Source organism: Sceloporus occidentalis, unplaced genomic scaffold (assembly GCF_023333645.1).
Source record: "Sceloporus occidentalis isolate IW3139 unplaced genomic scaffold, rSceOcc1.0.p SCAF_25, whole genome shotgun sequence".
Classification (NCBI taxonomy): Eukaryota; Metazoa; Chordata; class Lepidosauria; order Squamata; family Phrynosomatidae; genus Sceloporus; species Sceloporus occidentalis.
Genome location: NW_028317005.1, coordinates 3,303,684 through 3,324,611, shown reverse-complemented (window position 1 = coordinate 3,324,611; position 20,928 = coordinate 3,303,684).

The window sequence follows — 20,928 nt, the reverse complement described above, 5'->3', positions numbered from 1 at the left end:
AATTCTTATAGAATGCTTCTAGATCTGCGTATGTTTAATAAATGTACCCCAAATGTGGCACCAATTGTAGCAGATACCCCTGACTTCATGTCTTGATTGAATGCTAAAGCGAAGTTTTTCTCGGTACTGGATATCAGTAATGGTTTTTTCAGTATTCAGATAGAGAGGAGTTGTTAATACAAATTTGCTTTTACTTTTCTGAATGAGCAATATGTATTTTGCAGATTACCACAAGGGGCGCACATGTCACCTAGTCTGTTTCATCAGGCATTGGCAAAAGTATTATCAAAATTCTCAAGGCAAGGTTGTATTCTACAGTATGTTGATGATATCTTGTTGGCAACAGAGAGTAGAGAGGAACACCTCATCTTGTTAGCAGAATTGTTTGATCTGTTGTATGAGTCAGGATTGAAATTAAATCCAAGGAAGGTCCAATTACTGAAACAAGAGGTTCAGTACTTGGGAGTTTTGATAAATCCAAATCACATGTGTTGAGATATTTCAGGGGGATTATCCATCTCTTTTTAGAAAAGAAGTAGAGGAAACTGATGAACCTGTATTTGTAGATGGTTCTAGATTTTGCTTGAAAGGACAGTATTATACCGGATATGCCATTTGGTTTCCAAAGAAAGGTAGAGCTATTCAGCATAGACTACCAGGACATTTTTTTGCCCAGAGAGCAGAAGTTGAAGCTGTTAAAACAGTATTGGAAATTAACGAGAAAGAAAGCAATGATCCTTTGGTAATCTATAACAATAGTTCATATGTCGTATGATCACTAACAGACTACTTACCTGTGTGGAAAAAACGAGGTTTTGTGGATTCATCTAACAAAATCTTAAATCATGTTGATACATTGCAGACTATTTTTGAGCTTGCTTCTAAAAATCCTAACCGATATGCTATTGTCAAGGTACCAGGCCATAGCAGAGGGACTAGTGATTTAGCTTTGAGAAATGAGAAAGCAGATTCTCTAGTAAAGGAAGCAGCTTTGACAGAAGAGATAGTGATGGAACTAGAACCGTTGGAAGTACTACCAGTAAAGAGTAAGGAAGCAAATTTACCTTCATTTAGTGATGAACAGATGAAAGATCCGTTCATTGTGGAATGTAAGAATAAAATAACACCTCCTTTTGTTTGTGAAAATGGAGTGATTTCAGTTGTGCCTAAACACTTGCAGACGGAATTCACCCGCTATAAGATGTAAAGATTAGGTCATGTGGGTCAGCAAAAGTTGCTGGAAAACTTCAAAGATAAGTTTTATTGGGACAAAAAGGTGGACTCTGTACAAAATGTTGTTCAGTCATGTCTCATTTGTGCTCAAGTAAACCCCAGGCCTAAAGGACAAAAGTCTCCACTTCTAAGAATTGCACCTGCAGATGGTTCGTGGTCTATACTGCAGATTGACTACATAGGTCTCCTACTTCAGGTAACCAAGGTCTCAGGTATGCATTGGTTGTGGTAAATGTATTTTATAAGTGGGTAGAATTGTAGCCTGTCAGGAATGATGATGCTTTGTCTACGGCAAAAGCATTAAGGAATCATGTTGTACTTGGGGAATCCCAAGGATGATTGCTTCTGACAGAAGGAGCCATTTTACTGGCAAAGTCATGCAGGCTGTTTGCGCAATCCTGGGGGTACGTCAACAATTCCATGTCCCATACCATCCTCAGTCCGCAGGTATTGTAGAAAGAATGAACAGAACGATTAAGTCTAGAATTGCAAAAATGTTACTTGATAAAGGAAATAGTTGGGTTGATGCAGTACCTCTAGTATTGACGAGTATTAGGGGAACGAGCTCCTCAACTACCCAGTATACACCTTTTGAATTAATGACAGGAAGGAAAATGCCATTGATCTTTCCTTATGAACAATTTTTGTCTACTCCACAGAAAGATGCCATTGCAAGAACTAAGTGGTTACAGGTACTTCAAGAGAATTTAAAAACAATTCTTCCCCATGCAGCATCTAGAATGCAGCGTATGGTACCGCCTCACTCTTCTAAATTTGTGAGAGGAGCATCAGTAATGATTAAGACTTTTAGGAAGGCGGGACCTTGGGAAAGCAATTGAGAAGGACCGTTTGAAATAATCGACACAATGGATCAAGATCCTTGTTCAAAAACAGAAAAGACTGTGAAAAATACCCGTAGGCAGCAGAAGCTGTGGGTACATGTTGACCAGTGTAAATTATATGTTTCTAACTAAATTCTGTTCTTGCAGGAACACAGTTCTGCAAGAAAATGGAGAAACAAAGCAGTTAACTAATGAAATGAGAACCTCCAGAGAAACAGCAATACAAGAATCGTGACATCAAGATAGCATAGTTTTTTGATAGCTGTGTTGTTTGAACAGTACCAAAAGCCAATTGAAATTGATGATCAGACAAAGGATTTACCACAGAAGATATTGTTATTGCATAAGATAAGAGAAGTTCGAGTGGATCGACTCCTGACATCAGACATTGATACATCAAGAGACATTGTTGGACAAATTAGATTCGGTTATGGCTCCAGAGATCAACCTTGTTTGACTATATTTTTTGAGCATACCTCAGAGATCACGGTTCATGCAACAGTAGGACCAAAAGCCAAATTCACACAGTCACAGGGGAATTATACCCATAATAATCAGACAGGTGTTTGGGAATGTCATCCTACTGAGTCCATGTGGTGGTTTATAACAATTAAGGGAGAAGAACATGCACAATGGACAGGTGATGTTACCAATGAAATGTTAACATCAGGGAAAATGGGGAGATCAAAGACAGAGATTTGGCATAAAACTCAGTCTTATGGTAAAATCTTGGATCCTTCACTGCTTTCTATATCAGCAGGGGATGATGATTGGACTAGGGTTTGGAACTTTCAGGTGGAAAGAGAGATAGCTATGGTCAAAGTATCTTTTGTATTTACGGTAACTAATTCTATAGCACCTGAAGTTAGAGTTAATCCCCATAGTGTGAAAAGCCAAGAGGAATTGAAACCTATAGAACTACAATGTGGGACAAGGTTACTATTACCCCAGGAAGCATCACTCGTTTGGTCAAAAGGGAAAACATCTTTAGGAAGTTTTACAAATAATCCAACTCGTATACTTCATAAGGGTCAAATGGGGGATGTACATTGGAATGGTATACATTTTATGCTTAGATTAGATAGTCCAACTCGTAAAGACTCTGGGATATATGAATGTTGTGTATTACTGAAAGGAGATTACAAACACTGTGACAGAGCAAATGTCAGTGTTTGGTCCCCTGAAGACAATTTGTGTACTGGTACTAGACTCAAACCATCCAATCCTTTTCAGGTTAATTACTTTCAATCTAAGCCATTGTTGAGGAATGGATCGTTTGTAACCCTAGTTTGGACTTTTAACATGACTGATTGGAAAATATCCACTTGGTTTCCTCAATGTTTGTCACACCTTACTAACATGGAAAAAGGTCTTGCTCAATGGTTTGGACAAAATCCATTGAGAATGGCAAGAAGTAGACGAGGTATTATTGAGGGAATCTTGGGGGGTGTTGGTTCGGTAGGAAGCTTACTTAATACTATGGATATAAATACTCTTAAATCCGATTTGGGATCCGTGAGTTATGTTGGAAGTCAGGGAGCAAAAGTACAAAAAGGGTTAAATCAGTTATTGGAAAAAATGGTTCTAAGTTCTGCTACTGTGATTGGGTCGTCTGTATCTCACTTACAGGATGCCACTTTAGACTTAATAGAGAGTCAAGAGGAGAATCAAGTGTCAAGGGCATGCCTGGAAATACAGATAGAATATTCCACTAATCTAAAGATGATTGCACAGGCTTTACAGAGTGGTATTATACCTTTGGGTTTGTTGAAAAGCTTACCTGACAAATATAGTTTTGGTCTGGGTCATATTGATTTGTGGATTAATAAATGGATGGGTTGTGATCAGGATTTTTGTATAGGGACATCTTTAATCCCAGTGGCAGGAGTTGAACAAGTAGTGGTACCAGTAACAGTTTTAGGAATTCCAGTCAGTGACACACAATTGATTCATTATAATTTAAGGTATACAGATTTTGTATTTGATGGGGAAAATCTGGAACAATTAGATGTTTCAGCTTGTCTTCATTTTGTTTCCAAAGTAATATGTCTTCCAGGACAAGAAAAGGTTGTCTATCATTCTTGTTTTCACAATCATTCATTATGTGAAGCCAGGATTGAAAGTGTTACATCTGTGCATGAATTAATGACTCAAGTAAAGATAGGGAAAGTTTGTTTTCAAGTAATGAAGGAGGAGTCATTGGTCAGAGCATTCTTTTCAAATTGTATGCATAATGAAACTCTTCACAGAGGATTAAATTGCATAGAAGGTGATTTGAAAAAGTTGGAGATAGATGGGAAAAAGTTTAATGTCTCCACTATAGGCACAGAGCGTTTAAAAACACTACCTCAGCAATTTAATCTGACACAGATAGACCATTTTCCTTGGAAAACATGGACAGAGGAAATAAAGAAAGATAAGGGATTATTGGCCATGTTAAAGCAACAATTGAAAGATGCAGAAATTGTTTTCCAACATAAACAAGGTGAATTAGAACAAATTCAACATCAATGGAATGATAAGTCTGGAGTTAATTGGTGGTCAAATTTTAAAAAATCAGTAAATATGTGGTCACAATCTTCGGTAAAATCCGCAGCTGGTAATATATTGTTAAATCCAATTGTTATTATAGCTATACTTGTTTTATTATGTATTGTTTATCAAAGTTTTCTTATGTGTAGAATAGGTAAGATATATCAACAAGTTAAGTATGAAGTAGATAAGGGAGATGGAATATTAAGGGAAATGATAAAAAGAGCACAATCCTCTCATTCCATAACAAATGTAGAGAAAAGGGTGTCTCATGCTAATGATTATCATATGGTCCCAGTTAAAGTGTGATGTGATTGTAGTATAAATGTGATACGAATGTGATACGAATGGTGAGTAAATGTGTATATTTGAAAAGATATGATAAGGATATTATCCTATCATCAGGGGGAATTGTAAAAGATTCTAACACATTTAACATCTCTTTTAACCCTAGTAATATGAAATGGACCATATATAATTATTGGTATAGGCAATAGTCAAAGATATGTAATCATTGTTCATAAATAAATGATTATTAAGATATATTAATATGTTTCAATGATAGGCTTCAAGGTTTCCTTGACCTTAAGATATGGAATGAAGGATTTGCTGAACAGGCGTTCTATAGATAGGATAGTAACTTGCTAATGCATGGTATAGTTGTAACTCTAAAAGGGCATTACAATATACGTACAGTGACTACCTAAAATAGGATTTCGACGTGTAAAGATCTTAGTGAGCATGTTTACCCAATTAGGTGAAGACCAATAGACTGACATCACTATCCAAGGCACATATAAGCTAGGCTTTTGTAAGACATGGGGAGGCATGGGAAGAGAGGTCGAGAGAAGATGTACTTGCCATCCACGGACTCTTCACGTCCCAACACTCCCTCCCTCCCTCCATCCTCAGGAATGCATAGGACAGATGTCATGAACTAAATTCCTCTCCAAGGTTTTGTAAGACTTGTTTCGTATTTTTGTTACCTACTTTTTATATTCGTCTATTTTTGTTTGTATTAAATGTTTCACCTTTGTTTGCATCTAAGTGACTCTGCCTATTTTTGACGCACATACATTTATATGTGTTCCAATTATTTGAAGTTTGTATTTGGCCCTATATACATTTTATTACACACCTCGAGTCTTTAAACTCCAAGTACACAAAACAAATTAGTAATTCTAAAAAGCTGATCAGTGGGACTGCTTTGCATTTAAACCCAAAATAGATTCAATTTAAAGCCTTCTCTGGACACCATTAATGACGAACCTGTATGACAAGAGGGGCTGCTGAACACTAAGGTTTGGTCACAATATGCAAAGCACAAAAATAGACAAAATTAGAGGAGTGCACAGGTTGCTGCTAGAATAATAATGACCAATAGGTACACAAAACCAACTACTTTGACATAGTGGCAGGCTAAGCAATATATGGCAATATTGTGTGATGGAATCCCCAATATTTATGCCTTAGCTAGGTGTTTTTTCAATGGTATTCTTTGGGTATGTTGCTTTGTTTTGTGTACTTATTGGTCATTATTATTCTAACAGCAACCTGGGAATCTGCATTTTTAATCATTTTATGGTTTGTAGGTTGTGTGCTCCGCTACTTTTGTATATTTTTTTGTAGTAAACTGCAAAAAATGTGTTTGCATTGGATCAATGGACCTCCCATTTCTATTTAATTTTATTTTGTATAGAGAAGATGTACTTTTCCATGTTTCAGGTGAGGACCTACAAGTTCCCTTGCCTAGCCTTGCATGCCCTTGCCTAACCTGATCTGAAACTCGAAAAATGTAAAGTTGCATGCGCACGTAAAGAAACCCGACAATTCATTTATTGCCTTAAAACATTATTTTAATCAAAATAATGTTTTAACCCTTTAGGTGACAATTAATTATTAATACTTAATACATAGCTAAACTGACTACAAAGAAAAGGACCCTTGTCTATTTTGGTAGCATTTTGCTAAATCTTTCTTGCCACAACCAGAATCCCAAAATAGTAGGATGGACACACTCTAAATTAAACTTTTTTAACATTTGTGGATACTTGCACTTCATAGTTGACCTAGAAACCGCCTCCGAGCTAGGTTGCCCCCACCTCAGACATACTTAACATTGTCATTCCTGAAGACAGACACCATATGCTGAACACACAAGCCAAACAGACAAGCACAACAAACAAAACTGTTATGGAAAAAGGGTGGAGATGTTAGGTTGTAGCTCCAAATCCAAAATGACCGTGATATGAGGTATGCTTCTATCTGTGTAAGGTACTACCTCACACAGGGATAATTTGTGTTTGGACCAACCCTTCACCTTTCTTTAGTTTTTTGACCTGTAAGGTCATGTTCTCCTCCTGCTCATACTGGTCCAGGGCACACTTGGCCATAGATGATTACAATATAACCATATACATAAAACAGGTATGTTGGTTCTGATAATTTCAGTTCTCCCCTTTTCCTTTCAAATAAAAACAAGGCAAAAATAACAACAATTTCTGCATTATTATTATTATCTATGCATTGTCTATTCAGTATATCTGAAATTATTTGGGGAACCTACCAAATGTATTATTTAGCTTTGTATTTTACTAGTATATGTCTCTAGTCTGAATTAAAGCTATATTACCGTATATCTACTTTTACATAATATATTGCATAATACATTAATGTTATATATTGTTTAAAATATTGTTTAAAAGGCTCAGATCTTAATCTATTTTATAAAGCTGTCTACATTTGTATGGGCCACTGCTTTACTAATGAATCTGACAGTGGCCTTCACACAAATGTCACATGGTCAATAAATCTATGTAAGCTGCTCAATTTTTAATACAATGATTACGCTATCAAAAATTCTAAAATATGAACTTAAGAAAATATGCATTGATAAAGTGTCCATTAATGAAAGCGATGTGAACAGGCTGATATGCTTAGGTTTAGTGACACTGTTATTCACAATATGGATTTAGTCTCATCACCTCTAAATAAGAAACTGTAAATCAATAAAGCAATTTTCCATAATGCTTTAACCACTTGTAAACTGGAAAAATATTTATATGAAGTATTCAAATTAGTCAAGTATTATGAAATATACTTTGCAAAATGTATGATGGGGAATCTTTTGTTAAAGCATCAATAAGAATCCATTATTTGTTAATGTGATACTATTTAATAGTATTATAATTAAGCCTCTGTTAACACTTGTTACAATGATGAAATGCCTTGCGTCATCCTTTTAACTCTAGTTTTGTATGCCCTATGTTGGTGGCAAACTTGGCTTAGAATGCCAACTACAAGCTGTAAATTGTGGCATTATTAGGGTTGTATATTACAATTGCCACCTTCTACAGGGATCCGTAAATGGTTAAAATATCTTAATCTAGCTGCCTGCGACCATTATTACAGTTGCATTTTGAAAACAAAAAGTGTCAGCAGGCTGATCCTTGGAATTCCTCCTATTAACAAAAGGGATCTCACAATTACCCACCACATGTACAGTGGAACAGGAGGTGTTACTACTTCCCCTTCAACCAACCATACAATGTTCAGTGACAAATTATATTGCTAAATGACAATAATATGTATGCCTTCGTTTTGTTCTCCTGGAAATGTAATTTACATTACGTTTCTGGTTAAACATTCTTGTAACTTCTGGAATTTTTAGCGATATTGCTAGGATAGACAGATCAAGGACCAGTCAAGCCCATGATAAATCAGGCCAGCTTTTACCAAAGCTCAATGGAAAGTGAGTATAAAAAAGAAAAACAGCACAAACAATTGAGAAATAGCCAAATAATCCTAAAAAACAAACAAACAAAAACCTCAATTGGGATCTCACAGATGGATGGAGTTATTATTGATTCCTCTACAGGAGAAACTATGCTGATCTTGGGCATCAAAATGATAACTTTCAATAGATCTCCGCGATATAGCTGCTTTGCTACTCACGCAACCCTGATGCAGAAAAATGATGTCTATAAATGAATGATGAAATATATATATATAAGACAAGTCTAGTTTAGCCTTTAAGATTTGGGTATCTTCTGCAGACTGCAAAACATCCAACCAAAAACTGTTTTGGGTTTCTTTTCCCTATGAGCCTAAAAGTCTTGTACCAATTAAGAAAATGATGCACTTTGATCAATACATTAAAAGGCTGAGAGACTTCTTCCACAATTACAGAAATTCCCTAATGTAGATGAAACACTACACCTTGAACCATGCACAAAAAAGTCTAGTAAGTCTAGCCTTAATAATAACTAAACTTGAAAAATAAACTGTTTGTGAAAGGTAAGTTAATGTTTAATTTGTTAAGGTTCTTTGATGAAGAAAAAGAAAGAATGTGTGCCAAAATCTTGTGAATTCAATGGCAACTTGTGTCAAACAAGTGGTTGCAGCTAATAGAAGAAAATATATAAAAGTAAGAAGCTTTTGCCAATAAATGTTATTATTTTAATGTGTCCAAAAAATGTGCATACCATGTATATGTAATCACTTCTTCTTCTTCCTAAAATCACTTGCAAACACAGTCTAAATACATCTCATACTTTCAGTTTTAGTAATGATTGTGCCACAAATAAAAAATGTATATGTCATCAGTAAAATTGTCTTCTCTCATTATTTAATTTGCTAATTAGCAGGCAGTAACAACACCTGTTATATTAGTGTATTCTGGGGCAATGGCCAGAATCTATTCTCAAGTGTAATCCTCTAATGCAATCAACTACATGACCCATTTGTCTGCTTATTAAAGCCATAGCTAGGCATAATTAATTGATTCATATCTAAGGTAATTTTTAGCCAGTCATTTCACCGGGGCTTAGAAACTATCAGTTTAGCTGTTTTGTTACATGAAAAATCAAGACATCATCTTAGCATGGATGGCTTAGGTTTGCTTTTGTATTTTATTTAATGCATTTATTTAAATTAATTATTTAATTGATTCTTTTTTTAACTGGTTTATTTGAACCTTTTGAATTTTAGTTTGTTGTATTATTTGCCTAGTTTGTCACATGGCCAATCCAGGCTTAAACCAACATACAACCTCACAGGATTAAAGGGTACAGATCCACAGAATGCAAAACTATAGGCTTTACATTTAGTTATTTAGGAAAATATTTAGCATAGGGCAATGTACATACTGCATAGGGTCTTTTGTTGAAACTGTGGCCGTGCTGCATTTTGAATTAAAGGATTATGTATATGAGTTGTAGAGACTGAGGGTATGATTTGTATACTTTGTAAGAATATGAAACCATAGGGTAAAGATTACACATTGGTAGAATGTTAAATGTGACTGACCAAGTTGTTGAAAAGAGTAGTTACTCTAAGGTGTATTCTATGCTACTTAGATAAGACTTTGGGTGGTGTTTTATAGTTAGCCCTTACTTGTCAGCCAATTGGTCTGTTCTTTTTTTATCTATACAACTAACTATCTTAAACTAAAATGCTAATTTTATACAATGGAAATGTCTAGGAGTAACAACAGCTCAGCCGCTAAGCAGTAGACCACACGTGCTCACAGAGCGGGTTTGGCAAATGCCAAGAGACTATGCTTCCAAATGTATACTCCAGCATGACTGTGTCCCTATGCACAAAGCAAGGTGCAAGACATGGTTTGGCAAGTCTGATGTGGAGGAATTACAGTGACCTGCATACTGAGCTTAACCTCATTGATTGCATCTTGATTGATCTTGGCCTGATAGTGCCTGACTTCACAAATGCCCTTTTGACTGAATGGGCACAAATTCCCACAGAAACACGTCAAAATATTTTGTGAAAAGTTTTCCTTGAAGAGTTGAGATTGTTATATTAATGCACATGGTTTTGGAGTGAGATGCCCAACAAGCTTATATAAGTATGATGGTCAGGTGTCTTTTGGTCATACGGTGTATGTATACATATATATAGAAATCAAATTCCTTGTATATGTATATGGGCACGTCTATAGTATAGGTGTGTTTCCATTCAGCTGTATGTAATAAAGCAGTTTTTAAAGATGTGTGCTATATTCATAACAAACCTATAAAAAGAGGCTCAGAGAGACTCCAGTAAGACTGTAATTTCTGCCTAAATACCCTGTTACTCTTGACCCTCACATGGCTCTATGTGGAACTGCATCTGCAGCTGAAGCACACAAGAAAGTTTCAGGTAGGGCATAAAATATTTAAATCAGAGATGCACAGACTCTTACTAGAAGGACACATACACAACTGGCTAGGGTGCTAACAATGACAAATAGGAAGAAATGTAAAGGGGTTATGTGGTATTTAATGGTACCTCAAAAAAGGTACTTATTTGGGAATAAATGTATTTATCAAATTATGAAATATAGAAAAATACACATCACTGTTCCTGTAATGGTTTAGGTTAATGGTTTAATGTTTTGTGTGCATTAGTCACTTGCATATTGAAAGTAGTTAAGAACCTTATATGATTAAATGGACCAATAAGAAAATGAATGTTAAACTGTGTCACACATAATTAATGTAGCTTGTTTCTTGACCCCTTGATTAAAACTACATGGTACTTTATCAAACTACGCACTGGAGAGTTTGTAGTAATCTACAGTAAACAATAATAGCACCCATAACAGACCGTAAATAATAACATGACACTCCTCATTCACATGAAAGCAGTTATTTACTACATTAAGTTATTTTATTCAAATGGTGTTTTTAAAATATTGCATATATTTTATATTGTACCAAGCAGGGGAGGACTGGCAACCTAAGGCCTGGGGGGGCAAGTCAAGTGGCCCATTGCGCCACCGAATATGCCTACAATCCATGTCCATCTTTTCCTGATCCGCATATTGATGTAATGTGATATGATTGGGAGTACATCAGTACACTAAAAAAAAGTCATCATACACGGAATGCCTGAAGCCACAATTTGCTGCCCCTAATCCTTTTAATACGATATGCAGATTGAAATAGAATAAATTACACAATACCTTTACATTTCTACTCACTGATTTCTGGGCCTACAAAGTTTTGTCCTCTGAAGTGACTACAAATTCAGGAGGGCATTTTATCTCTGGATTAGTGAAAATGAAATAGTTCAATGTATTCCTACAGTAAGAAAAGTGCCAGGAAACATGACCAAATACACAAACCAGGACAGGTTCTGCCATGCCGACACCCAAACACACACACCAAGACAAGCTCTGCAACACCACCACCCAAACACACACACACCAGGACAGGCTCTGCCACACCGACACCCAAACACACACCAGGCCAAGTCTTTGAGTCAGTATAAATATATATATATATATATATATATATATATATATATATACATATATATATATATGTATGTATGTATGCATGAGAGAGTGTGCTAGTGCATGGTGTTAGCATGTGTGAGAGTATAAGGTTGTTGTTCTACAACAAGGGAAGTTGTTCTACTTAACTAGGGAGGCCTAAAGGCTAATTTGAGGAAGTCATAAGCATCTTAACTAAGATCCAGCATTCATCTGTCACAAGGCTCCCTAGGGAGGGACTAATGCCAAGCAGGGTAACAAAGCCTTTTGGTCTGCGTATAAATGCCAATACAACTTTATTAACTTGGAAACAGCATCCATTTCAATATATAGTCTTAGTTGTTTTCCATAGTAAAAGCCTTCACCTTGTGGTTTCTCATTATGCCCCTGAAAAACAGTGATAAATCAGTGGCAAAGTATTTTCGGAAATATAGAAGTTAGTTACAATAAATTCTTTGAGATTTATTATTAGCATTACATTTTTTGCAGAAAACACTAAAGCGGTTATGTACTGTATGTATGTATTTATACATACAAGATGAAAGGTCCTAGAAATAATATATCCGTTAAAATCATGTGACATGCATTGTGTAACAAAACTGCCTTGAAAATGTAAGTAAGTGCTATGAAAGATATTATGAAGCTGAGCATGCTTACCATATTTTCTCTGACAGATTAATTGAGAGAAGAGAATAATCTGTTTAGTAGACCTCATTTTTCAATGCATATTACATTAGGTGCTCTGTGTTTGATCGCTCTATTCTTGACCGTTATTTTAATATCCTTGAATTTCCATAGTTAATTCAGTTTTCAATTATCTTCTGAAATTTCAATCAACCTCCCTGGAATGGTAATCTCAATCCATTTTTTTTCAATACACCATTAACTGTCCTGTATCCCACAACATTTCTGCTTTATAACTATTTTATACTCTACTATTGTCTTTAATTTCATTTTATGTATCCTGCAGGGAAAGATTAATCAGGTAATTCTTTAAAAAAAATTATTTCTTTCTTTGAAAGTTGAATTCACATTTGAATAGCACAAATGGCTTAAGAACATAGTAACACCTCCCAAGTAGAACTCCATATTTATAAAAAAAGAAAAAGAAAGCATAATAAGAAACATAAACAGCCTGATAACTATGGGCTCTGTAGGAGGCTTTCAAAGACTGATAACTAGATACAGGGCCCCTATTAGGGGGTACAACCATTACAGTTGTAAGGAGCCCAGCTGTCCTTGGGCTGGCCCGCTCAGGGAGACAGTCTTCTTCCATTTTTTTCCAAAAAAAGGCTTCTGCGGCCATACTTTGGTATAAGAGAGGTCCTAGCCAATCAGAAAAGACTTCTTAATTCTCATGGTTGGCTGAGAGTTAAGTAGACTCTCCTGATCGGCTGACCCCCGCCTTCACCTGGAGCTCAATGTAAGGTGCAGCCAGTGCCAGGTAAGAAGCTCATTGTGTTGTGACTATGTGTGTATGTGACTGTGTTTGTCTGTTTGTGTTACTGTATGTCTGTAATATTGAGTAATAAAAAGCTTCAGTGCCCCTATAAACAGCTTGTCGTTGCCCCCAAACAGTGTGTCTGTGCCATATTTGCCAGAAACAGCATGCCAGTTCCATCTTTGATCCCAAACAGGCTTGTCTGTCTGTGCCATCTTTGACCTCAAACAGCTAGTCAGTAAACCCAAACAGAATGTCTGTGTCATGTTTGCCATCAAACAGCTTGCTTGTGCTTTAGTGCTCATAAGGTGTGTCAGTGGCTAAGAGACTTAAGAACAATGACCTAAGCTTGTTTATGGATATTTGTGCTAATAAAACTCCACATTTTTGCCCCCAAAGTAATATTTCCAGGTTGTACAAAATATTAAAGCATAGTATTGTATCCTCTTTAGAATACTACTGGGGTCGCATTGGTCGAGACTGCGACCGGGCCCTGGAGTTCAGTCAGGGGGGCCCAAGGGGTGCCGAGCGGTCATTTTCAGCAACCGCTCGGCACCCTTCTGTCTCCTCTGCTCCCTGCCGTCGCCTGCCTCAGCGCTGCCCTGACTGCAGTGATGGCGTCTGTCTCGGGTGCCGGCGCTTCACGTTGAGCTCCGGCATATGACATCATACGTTCAGCAGCGAAGCCGTACGCACCGCAGAAGAGCAGCAAGACACCACAGGACTGCACTGTAAGTGACCTACAAAGGGGAGTAGGGAGAGGGTAGAAAGTGAGAAGGGGGTAGGGAGAGGGTAGGGAGAGGGTAGATAGTGAGAAGGGGGGTAGGGGGAGGGTAGATAGTGAGAAGGGGGATAGGAGAGGGTAGATAGTGAGAAGGGGGGTAGGGAGAGGGTTTTGTCTTGAGGTCAGAAAGCCTCCAACACAACAATCCAATGTCACCACAAGTTTTGTAGATGAGTTTAAAAAAAAGCCTCTACTCTCATCCGAAAACAAACTCTACTGTCTTCAGTTTGGGTTCTACATTCAGACGAAACCAAAATGGAGCAAAAAGGTGGTTTTGGAGAGGTAACCATATGGAAAAGTACCTTATGCCCACTCTTTAATGTTTTGGGACTGTTTTCTGCCAGAGGGCCTGGACATTTTCTTAGAATACATAGCATCATGGACTCTATCAAATATCAAAAGACTGCCTCTGCCAGAAAGCTTAAAATGGGCCGTGGTTGGATCTTTCAGCAAGGCAATGATTCGAAACATACTTTAAAATCAACACAAAAATGGTTTATTGACCATAAAATCAAGGTCCTATCATGGCCATCCCAGTCCCCTACAATTGTTTGATATTGATTTTTGTTCATATTTACTAAACGTGCTAATATTTGTGGAGGGCACTATATGTGCAAATGCTTGCTGAGCTGTCAATGGTACTACTTCACAATGACTTATTCCACATGGTGAACGGCACACATCTACATAAACCATAAAACATATTAACATAATAATTACCTTTTCCTATGATTCACTCAGATTGCATTGCAATCTTTTTTTATTTGAAATTATAGACTGCAATATTATTGCATCGTTATGTAGATACACTCATAAATCCACATTCTCTCAGTTCCAAATATGAGTTTAATCTCTGATAGAGACCCAGTGATTTACCATTCAATGAATGGTAAATTAAGGAATAGGACAGACACAACCGATAGAGGGGTAGCTATAGATACTCTGTTAACCGGGGCAAGCACTGAACTGGGGCCGTTGCCTGCTCCTAATTCGTTTTCACATAAACTAACATCAAGATACAGTCGTGTGAAAATGAAAGCGCTTAACTTTGCTGAGGTAGATAAATGGAACAGTCTCCCACCCAAAAAAATTATAGAGGATAACATAGTGAGGGAATGTAAACATGCATGGGGTAGGTATCAGTGGTGGAACTACTGGGGTCGCATTGGTCGAGACTGCGACCGGGCCCTGGAGTTCTGCCAGTCAGGGGGGCCCAAGGGGTGCCGAGCGGTCATTTTCAGCAACCGCTCGGCACCCTTCTGTCTCCTCTGCTCCCTGCCGTCGCCTGCCTCAGCGCTGCCCTGACTGCAGTGATGGCGTCTGTCTCGGGTGCCGGTGCTTCACGCTGAGCTCCGGCATATGACATCATACGTTCACCAGCGAAGCCGTACGCACCGCAGAAGAGCAGCAAGACACCACAGGACTGCATGGTAAGTGACCTACAAAGGGGAGTAGGGAGAGGGTAGATAGTGAGAAGGGGGTAGGGAGAGGGTAGATAGTGAGAAGGGGGGTAGGGAGAGGGTATATAGTGAGAAGGGGGATAGGAGAGGGTAGATAGTGAGAAGGGGGGTAGGGAGAGGGTAGATAGTGATAAGGGGGGTAGGGAGAGGGTAGATAGTGATAAGGGGGGTAGGAAGAGGGTAGATAGTGAGAAGGGAGGGAGAGGGGGTAGATTGGGTTGGTGGTGGGGGGGGCCCTTAACAGATTCTTGCACCGGGGCCCTGAGGTTTCTAGTTACGCCCCAGGTAGGTATAGAGATAGCCTGAATCTAAAACAAGACCAAAAACTAATTTTTACATCACAAAAAATGAGCAGACTGGATGGATAGAATGGTTTTTATCTATTGTGAAATTCTATGTTTTTATGTTTCAGAATATGCCATTATTCATGATTATGGATGCTTTCTGTATCTGTAGGTGAGTTAAACATTTGAAGTGTCCACTTTCATAATGTACTATGAATGGTATCCTTCAATGAGATCCTAAAACACTGGGAAAAAAATTGTAGAGAAGAAATTTGGTTCATGTTTGTTTATGCTTTAAACCTTATATTTATATTGCATGATGATAAGGGAAAACAAAATATGAAATACTGTTTAAAAATTTGAACTTGTTATGAACCTGACACTTTAACATCAGAAAACATATTGCTATTCATAATATTTATTGTGTTCAAAATTTACCAAAACCAACAGTGTCATGCAAGGATTGTAACAAAATGGATCTCAAAGAGTCATTTGAAATATACCATCTGGGTATATACAGCAAAAAAATCGGAAACTTGCCTGAAGTGTGCAATCTGTCAGCTATACAGCTATATTATATTGTTAATAGAACTGACAAATGCAAAAGGATAAAAATAAAAAATAAGAAAAATAAACACAAAGAAAAAACACAACATGGCATGTAAGAATCCCTTACGGCTATTAATGCTGTTTTTAGTGTTGTGTCCATATGCTGAATGTAAATCAGACTATGGCTTCTGACAAGTATTTTGCAGTTGGAAAACAATAATATTGTCTTGTAAGAAACATATTGTGTAATGTAATAAGAAACAAGAGAAAAATATAGTCTGTTCCTCTACCTCTGTCTGTCTATTAGACGTATGCAAGTAGACCGAAACACTTTTATTCACGCTCTCTCTGAATATCTCCGTAACTACTCCGCCACCCGCTTCTATGTCCTTGCCTCCTCCCCATGCAGCTTCGCTTATTGTTCTTCTGTCTTCTTCCTTTTGTTTCTTTCTTTTTTCTTTATCAGCTGCTCCAAAAAGTCTGTTTTCTTCATTAATTTCTTCATGGACAACTGGACATTGGCTCCTGGTGAACTTCCACTAAAGGGCAGAGCCTCTTCACCATTCCTACAATCAAGGGAGAGGGCTTGCCCAGAAGCTCTACCCTTTTGCAGAATCATGTTTTTCCTGATGTTTGCTTGTAGCTATGGCTAGTGAGAGAGTATAAAGCAATAGATTTAACAATTCCAGTGTGGTGTGTTATATGGCCAATTCTGCATCTGGGGAGACACAGACCTGTGTGCCACAACCAGTTTATATAGAAGGTAGTTTAATTTATTTCTTTATTTTTAGATTTTTTAGTATAAGGCTGAGGATGTATAAATTTTGCTGTTAGCGTTATTATCTGTAGTGATGTTCAAAAGGAAAAAATGTCATCTTATCTCTAGGCAGTTACTTGATGTCTCAAGCATACTGCTGCCCCTTTGAACCAGAGGTAAAACTGCAGAAGTTAAAGGTTTAAAATAAAATTCGGAGTCACCAAGATCAAGGTCACCTGCAAAGTGAGGAGGTGTTGACTGACTCTGGGAATCGTGCTGAAGGGAAGAAATGCATAAGCTCCTGACCTCGGCCACACTTAGAGAAACGCATCTGTTGCCAGTGCTTCCCGATCTGGAAGCCAACTGAAGAATTACGGAATCTGGTAATTCATCTGAGATGCAAAGAGAGTCAGTGGACCTCTTTGTCTGTGTAGTTGTTGGAATACTTGTATGTTTAGTCTCCAATCGCTGGCATCCCTCCAATATTTGGAAAACCAATCCGCCAGCTGATTCTCCACTCCCAGAACATACTCTGCTTGAAGAGAGATGTTTTGATGTAGGCAGAACTGATACAGCTGATAAAGAAGAGGATAGAGAAGCCAAAAAACCAGACAGAAGATGGAGCAACAAAAAGGTAAGTCTAAGAGTACTAGAAACAAAAGTTTGAAAAAAACACACAGGTCTAAATGCATTGCATAGATGATGCGTCCCTGGTCCTCAAAGATCAGTATTTTTTTTATGTATCCCCTACATCCTCAGTCCTTAAGGGGTTAACCATAAAAAACTATAGCAAAACTACAACAATTGGACTGACATGAGAGAAAAAAAGTGTTCACACCCTTGTACTTAAACATACTCAGTTTTTTACTTTTATGTTTGATTATCAGATACCATCTTTTTAACCATTTATCAAGTCAATAAATCAAGGCAATTTGGTGTGTTTTATATTCTTACCCTTGAATGTGTTACAAAGAGCTTTTGCTTCATGCCATACAAATTGTTAATCTACTACTTATATATGCCCTCTCCACCTAATGTATCAGTTTGTCTTAGTCAATTCTCATCTTGTCATACTGCTTGAATATATGTATTGTATGAAGTGCTGCCTAAATTGTTGGTGCTTTATAAATAAAATATAATAATAATAATAATAACAATAATAATAATAATGAACATTTTGTAAAGTTTTATAAATACATATATAAGATATTTATGCAAGCAAGGAAAATTCACTGAGATGAATTTCAAGAAATACTACAAATTTAATCGTGCAGGGAAAGTTCTGTGAATCATGCAGAATAAAATCCACAGGCTTTACAATTTATACTGTGTAATTAATGTAGTAAAATAATGTTTTACTACATTTACACATTCTTGACTAATATTGGGTATATGATGATTTGTACAACCTTTGTATGGATATAAGAGATATAATTTAAAATTCAGTAAACTGACTATACAAATAATAGTTTTAGAATTTCGGTGCCCAGGCCAATAATGTCCCATTTAATAATATGAAGAAATTATAGTAATTCTTATTGAACAAGCCACCACACATTTTTTAGAAGCTGAAGCCAAGATAAAGATAGGAAGACTTCTTACTATGCAGTAATTAGCCATCTGATCCCTATTATCTTCTGTGTAGTGGAACTAGTAATCTTTCTTAAATTTATTGTATCTTTATGACTACGTATTGAAAAATGTTATGTTAGTAGGTGAAACTATTGAATCAAATGCGCAGTGCTCTTTTGGTGCTTTCTTAATTACTAGGAGATCATGTTCCTTCTTGGCTGCAGACATAACTGGTTCCTGCAATAACTTATTTCTTTAAAAAAAAAGCACACAAATTTTGTTTACTTCATATTTAAATAAATTGAATGTGTTGTACTCAGAAAAAGGGGCTATCAAGTACATTTAATTATCTCCGTGAAGGAAAGCTTTGAAAATGTAATCAATAGAAGTCATGAACAAGAGAAACTACAGCTATATTTGGACACTTCACTTTGGTAATAGGTGAATTTACATGTGAAGACATATGTTTAATTAAAAAGAAAGTTCCCACATAATAAAATAAAATACTGATTATGTATTGATGTATGTTTAAGTTATAGATAGATAGATAGATAGATAGATAGATAGATCGATAGATAGATCGATAGATAGATAGATAGATATGCATTATACACATACATACATACAAATTCCTGATTGTTAACTAAGTAATTTATAAAACATGGCAAAGTAGACAAGTTTTTTTTGTTTTGTTTTTTTAAATCCCCTTGTGACAGAGGATGTAGCTGTAGGATATGAAATAAACTGTATGGTACCATTTTAAGTATGTTTTATATACTTCTGTTTTTAATGGTGTCATTATTTTAAACTGGACATTCTGTTACTTGATCACAATGCTGGACCTTCACTGACCCCAAACCCAAAAATATATTTTTTAAAATAAAATACCATGTGGTCCAGTATATAAAGCAGGGCTACGGAATTTGATGCTGCTATATAAAACAATAAATAATAATAATAATAATAATAATAATAAAGGAACATGTATGTCTTCTAAAACATATATATAGAAAAAAAAAACAAATTGCAAGTTAAATATACTTGGGGGTTGTTGCTAAACATAAACTAGGCTTTTTAATCAGTGGCATCTATCCTGAAGACAAAATTGCAAGCAAAATGTTTCAGTTTCTGGCTTTTTAAATATTTTAGCACTAATTCCTTTTATGTTATATGTACAGTATGGAAATTGGTTCAAATGAAAGGTGTGCCTGTTATAAAGCACTGAAAAGTGGTCGTTTGTGAAATACAATCATCTACAAATGACTGAGATCAGTGGGACATAGAAGTATAGTGTTAAATTTAAACTATTCCAAACCATGTTACTGACTAAAACCAGGTGATAGCTATGATTATTGCAATTTTCTCACTCATTAAAAATAAACCTAAACTGCATTCACCTTAAAGTTAGTTGTACAATGCTGCAGACCATTTTTTTAAATAAGCTGCTTTGACATGTGCTTTAGAGAACAGGACTAAAAACCTGTGGTTTTACTCTTACTACTACAGTATTAAGCTTTTATTTGGTCTTGCTTATATCCCCTTGATGAGGTATTGTCCAGCAGTCAATGGCTTTGAAATCAGCAGTATGTAAATGGGTCTACTGTAGGCATAGACTCAACAGGCTTTATAATCCTGAAAACATAAAGTACATTACTAATTATTTATTTAATGGATGCTTACATAAAATATGGTGATTGCAATATGTAAAATATATGACAACTCTAGGTATATTACATTTACCCCAACAAATTTCAAAGTGGGGATCATGAAAATGAATATTAACATAACATTATATAAATCATTGTAGAGCATACAGAAGATTAGGAGGCTGAGGAAGAATGAGACAGAATGAGAGGGACTTTGATGTTTTGTAGTAAAGTGCAAAAAAAGAAGTGTAAGGTGGCCAAAAGAAAGGGACAAAATTTTAATCAAGAAAAAATAATTACGTATCAATATGCTGCAAAAGTGTAAAAATAGGGCACAATCACCTGTTCAAAATTATACAATAGAAAATAAACTGGACCCAGTGCAAATTAACACTTATCTTCTGTTGATTGATGTAAGGGTAATATGAAAAAGTCAGTGGCATGGAAATCTTGAAGGAGAACCGAGGGTGAGGGTATTAGGAGGCTAGATTGTTTGCTTCTCTTTATATATGAATCTTTAGTGAGTGTTTAACATTAGAATACGTAGGGAAGAGT